The sequence below is a fragment of the Apodemus sylvaticus genome, chromosome 18 (assembly GCF_947179515.1).
Source record: "Apodemus sylvaticus chromosome 18, mApoSyl1.1, whole genome shotgun sequence".
Lineage (NCBI taxonomy): Eukaryota > Metazoa > Chordata > Mammalia > Rodentia > Muridae > Apodemus > Apodemus sylvaticus.
The window spans coordinates 48,039,125-48,044,588 of record NC_067489.1 but is presented as its reverse complement, the minus strand read 5'-3'; the positions used below and the strand labels follow the sequence as shown (position 1 = coordinate 48,044,588).

At 35.7% G+C, this 5,464-nt stretch overlaps 1 pseudogene; it reads right to left on the bottom strand.

Moving 5' to 3' along the window:
• Positions 1-1,230: 1,230 nt before the first annotated feature.
• On the bottom strand, positions 1,231-3,908 carry LOC127668466 (glutathione S-transferase alpha-4-like; annotated as a pseudogene).
• Positions 3,909-5,464: the final 1,556 nt, after the last annotated feature.

Below are 5,464 nucleotides of genomic sequence, written 5' to 3'. Positions count from 1 at the left end.
GTTAAATGCTATATTCTCTGTGCCCTGTAACTTGATAAAGAAAACAGTGTAGTTGAGGAAGCAGTTAACAAAATCTAAGCTTGCAGTTTCACTCCATTTCTGCTCTATCAAATCTTCTTTAAAACAGATTGCATCATAAAAGCAGGCAGCACATTTACCTACAAAGATGTTCAGCAAGGCTGCTGAAGAGATGGCTCTGGTTGATGTGGGACACTCAGTGTGGTGTCCGGTCACAATAATTTTTGTTTATTTAATCCTGTAAGTCTATATGCCATGATGTTGGTTTGTTGGAATTTGTTTATATATTTAATTAATTTATTGCTATCTCCACATGAATATGAATATAGAAAAAATATAAAGTTTAGAAAAATTCTTCACAGACACAATGTCCTTTCCTCACTGTAACTTTATCCTTAAGTTAGTCATAATAAAAACATATGAGTTTATTTTTATATAAAGGTTTTATATATGTAGTTTGGAGAGATGAACATAAGCATAGATTACATGCATAATAGAGCCAAGGTTAAGACGCAGAAATAAAATTAAACATTTCCAGGAAACATATAAAATCTATAGGTAAAGCTTTAGAACTTTAGAATACATAAAAAGTGATTCATATGGCCAAGGTCAAATAATACTACTAAGTTACTTATTTATGGTAATCAAAAATTTAGCCGAGGGTACATTTTTCATACTTTTATTAACCATATTTAATTTTTAAATTTGCATTATGTATATAATTTATATAGTCTTACACTTGAATGTGAGGAGCAAATAATATTAGTTTATAATTCTAATTAATTTTTAATGTTTTAATATATATTTATATTTTTGAGAACTGAAGAAATAAGTATAAAAAACCTACTTTCTAAAGTTACACATAGCTAAGACACATATTCCATTATATATATATATATATATATATGTGTGTGTACATACATATATATACATACACACACACACATATATATATGTATGTATGTATGTATTTATAGAGAGAGAGAGTGAAAAAGAGAGAGAGAGAGACAGAGAGAAAGATTTTTTCACTGTATTTGATTGGCATTTGTCATTGTGGAGAGAGTGGTTTTGTTGTTGGAAGACCATTACTCTTGGGATCTATACCTTGCTTCTGGAATGCTCTTCAGCTGGCCTATGGTGACACTGCTATTGGAACCTTACAGTAGTCACCTTAAAGCATGCTGCAACTAGAACTTCAGGATGGTCCTGAACCTAGTAGCCTTCTGGAGAAGGCTTCCGTTGACTTCAGAGCTGCAGGAACTTCTTAATTGCAGGAATGTTGCCGAGTCTTGTCTTAAGCACCCGCAGCAAAGGGAAGTCAGTCAGCACAGGAACATTGAGTTCTTCTACCATCAAAATGGCTTCTAACAGCTGTATGTCTGCCCAGCTGAGTTGGTTGCCAACAAGAGAAGCCTCTCGGTGGTCTTTTAAAATCTTTTCACACACTGGGAAGTAACTGGTTCTTAGCTTTCATCCCTATTAAAATATAGCTCCCCTCTTTTTCCTGAGGGGTTTAAATGGAGCTGCTGCAATCATCATCATCAGGTCATGGGTGCCATCCACATACATGTCAATCCTGAGTCTTTCATCAGGTCCTTCCATACAAGTTGGGCTTGGTAGTGAGGTAGCTGAGGATGGCCCTGGTCTGTGTCAGCAGCATTCCATCTATTTCAAGAAAAAGTACTTGAACAAAAAGCAGGCATTCATCCATCCTTTTGCAACTTCTCATTTTGCTCTCTTGTCCACTCCAGCCGCAGCCAGCAGCCAGAGGATCGACTCCATACTTGCCCTGCCTTTAAAGTAGTAGATCTGGGGAATCCTCTGGGTATATGCCCAGAAGTGGTATAGCAGGGTCCTCCAGAAGTGACATGCCCAGTTTTCGGAGGAACCTCCAGACTGATTTACAGAGTGGTTGTACCAATTTGCAACCCCACCAGCAGTGGAGGAGCGTTCCTCTTTCTCCACATCCACGCCAACACCTGCTGTTTCCTGAGTTTTTAATCTTAGCCATTCTGACAGGTGCGAGGTGAAATCTCAGGATTGTTTTGATTTGCATTTCCCTAATGACTAATGATATTGAACATTTATTAAGATGCTTCTCAGCCATCCGAAGTTCTTCAGGTGAAAGTTATTTGTTTAGCTCTGTACCCCATTTTTAATAGGGTTATTTGTTTCTCTATAGTCGAACTTCTTAAGTTCTTTGTATATATTGGATATTAGCCCTCTGTTAGATGTAATAAGGATACATATTCCACTATGTTCATAGCAGCCCTATTTATAATAGCCAGAAGCTGGAAAGAACCCAGATGTCCCTCAAAGGAGGAATGGATACAAAAAATGTGGTATATATACACAATGAAATACTACTCAGCCATTACAAACAATGAATTCATGAAATTCTTAGACAAATGGATGGAGCTGGAGAACATCATACTAAGTGAGGTAACCCAGTCTCAAAAGATCAATCATGGTATGCACTCACTGATAAGCGGATATTAACCTAGAAACATGGAATACCCAAGACATAATCCACATATCAAATGATGTCCAAGAAGAATGGAGGAGTGGCCCCTGGTTCTAGAAAGGCTCAGTGAAGCAGTGTAGGGGAATACCAGAACAGGGAAGTGAGAAGGGGTGGATGGGGGAAAAGGGAGAGGGAAGAGGACTTATGGGACTTTTGTGGAGTGGGGAACCATGAAAGGGGAAATCATTTGAAATGTAAATAAAAATATATTGAATTAAAAAAAGAAAGTAGTAGAGCTTGGGTTTTGCTTCCATGACTCCTGGTTCAGAGTTTCCTTATTCTTGTGGGACTTTGTCCATAAAATATATTCTTAAGTTGCACATGCAGAATTTAGAATGTAATTAATATTAACTTTTAAAATGGGCTGTACTATTTATACATATGAGTTATTTTTGCATTGTGGTCATTGTCTTATCCAGTTCTCACTACGCTCTCTGATGTTGACATTCATGATACATCTAAGCTAAATGGAATAAACTAAATGGAGTGCTAACTGACCTAAGAGTTCAAAGCCTTTGGTTCTAGAGATGGCCCATAACAGTGCAACCTGTGGCGTACACTGTATTGGTTTGTGATAGAAAATATTATGGACTAATAGCTGTATCAATTTAGGACAAGATATAGAACAGGAAAGAAACAAGGAAGGGAGGAAAGAAGGAAGGAAAAAGGGAAATGGAGGGAGGGAGAAAAAGGGAGAAAGAAAGAGGTAGGAAGGAAGGAAGCAAGGAGTAAAGGAAGCCCTCAAAGGAAAACTAGTAGAGCATGTAAGAATATTCATTGATTTACAAATGTCAAGTAGGCAAAGATTAAAATCAAAGTCTGATGACTATCAAAGTTGACTGGGGGGGGGGCAACCAAAAAAGAAAGTAATGAGAAATTGAGCTATCATATAATTCCCAGAGGAAGTTTTATTTTGATAGAAACTAAAATTCCAATCATCTAATCATGATGGTAGATCATAAAGGTGGAGTGCGAAATTGCAAATGTAACCTGAAGTTACTGGAATCACTGCCAGTCTGAGGTTTCATCTTTTCATATCTAAACATGATCATTTAATTTGATGATTGAATTTGAACAGGCAATGTTAGTGAATGAAGGATGTTAGTGTTCTGATTAAGGATTTTAAAATGTGTCAGTATATGGTAGAGTATCACATCAAATGTAAGACAATATCCTCTCCCAATCCCACAAAACAAGACAAATGCAATTGATATAGCATGTTTGCTTTTGAATTCATATTCTTATTGTTAAATGTGTATTTGTCCTGTGAGCATTCATCTGAGATGCTTACAGGTATGCTTAAATTGTATGGAGCTGAGGAAGAGTACTGTGTCTTAATATTTAAATTTTGCTTGTTCCAGTCCATTATTTCTCTAATTTATTTTGTTGTGATCTCCCTTTTGTTAAATAGCCCCACAGGAAACACATTAGGGGATTTTGCTTCAAAAAAGAACCAGAATGAGAATCGAACTGTTGTCCAGGTTGCCAGTAAAGTATGATAGGGAGAAACAAAATGTGTATATTGTAGCATTCCTGGTTTCAATTCAGTAACATCAAATAAAGGTTATGTCTGAGAACTTTAGTTTTATATGAAATGATAGTGTTAATGTAACCTATTTATTTGAGAATTCTTAAATGATTCTCACACAAAATTCCTGTGGGAACACAATTTCTGCAAAATATTAGTGATATATCACTTGACTTTCATAACCTTCCAGGATGACATGACAGGATCTGGATGCTTTCTCAATGGAGAAAGTCCCTAAAGATAACCATTGTCTTAGAAATGCCCTTCACCTAGAAATAGCTTCTCTTATTTTATATCTGCATACAAGCAAGAACAATATTCTTTTAGTTTCCCTCAGTAATCGGAATGCTTTTATACTGTGTTTAAATGATTACCAAAATGATAACAATTATAATAATGTGACACCTCACATAAATTTTGATAGTTAATTCCTATAGTTTTTAATGTAGGACCCAAAATTACCAAGGTGGGAGATAGTGTATTCTATCTAGATATTAATTTTCTGTTGGGCAGTATTCATTCTGTCAATAGTTATTGAATCTTAGTATACATATGGAAATACATAATTATATGTACTTTTCTAGAAATAAAAATCAATGACAATTTATTAAAGTACATTTATACTATTGTGATTATATCATCAGCAAGGCATTCAATTACAAAGCATAATTTAAACATACAGAAATGGAATTATTTTATTTATTCAGAAAATGTAAATTATGTGATGAATTTGGTATTGAATAAAGCAGCTGGGAAGAAAAAAAGACTCCTAACCTTTGAAGCTGATATATTATTAGCAGTTCAGAGCAGCTCAAGTCTGCTTTCTGCTGCTGTAACAAAAGCCTGAGAGAATTCACTTCCAGCAAGGAATGATTTCTATTAGATGATGGCTTCAATGTTCACAGTTCATTGCAGCTTGGCCACATTGCTATAATCCCAAAACAGCACAGCATATTATGCAGAGATTTTGTACCAGAGAAAGATCATCCCTTTTTTTTAAAAGGAAAACAAAAGGGTGTAAGGGAATGGGTTTCCATAATCCTCTTCCTGGGGGATTACCCAGGAAGCTAACTTTCTCTCCCTAAGGTCAACCATATTCTGCAAGTACCACAGGCTCCACACCAAGCCATTAAAGAATGGACATTCCAGAATCATTTATTCAAACCATATAACCATCAACTACCAAAAGTCACATAACATGCCCTTAAAATTACATAATTTAACAGGAGGCAAAATAAACTTTATTTGTATCAATATGTTCAACAAGGAAACTAGCTAAAGCATTCATGCGTATAAGTGAATTAGCTAACTACTCTGAGGAATAAACCCACCACCCAACCCCCCCAAAAATCTCTTTTTGGTGAGATAATAATTTAATGCCAGTGCTTTGACTG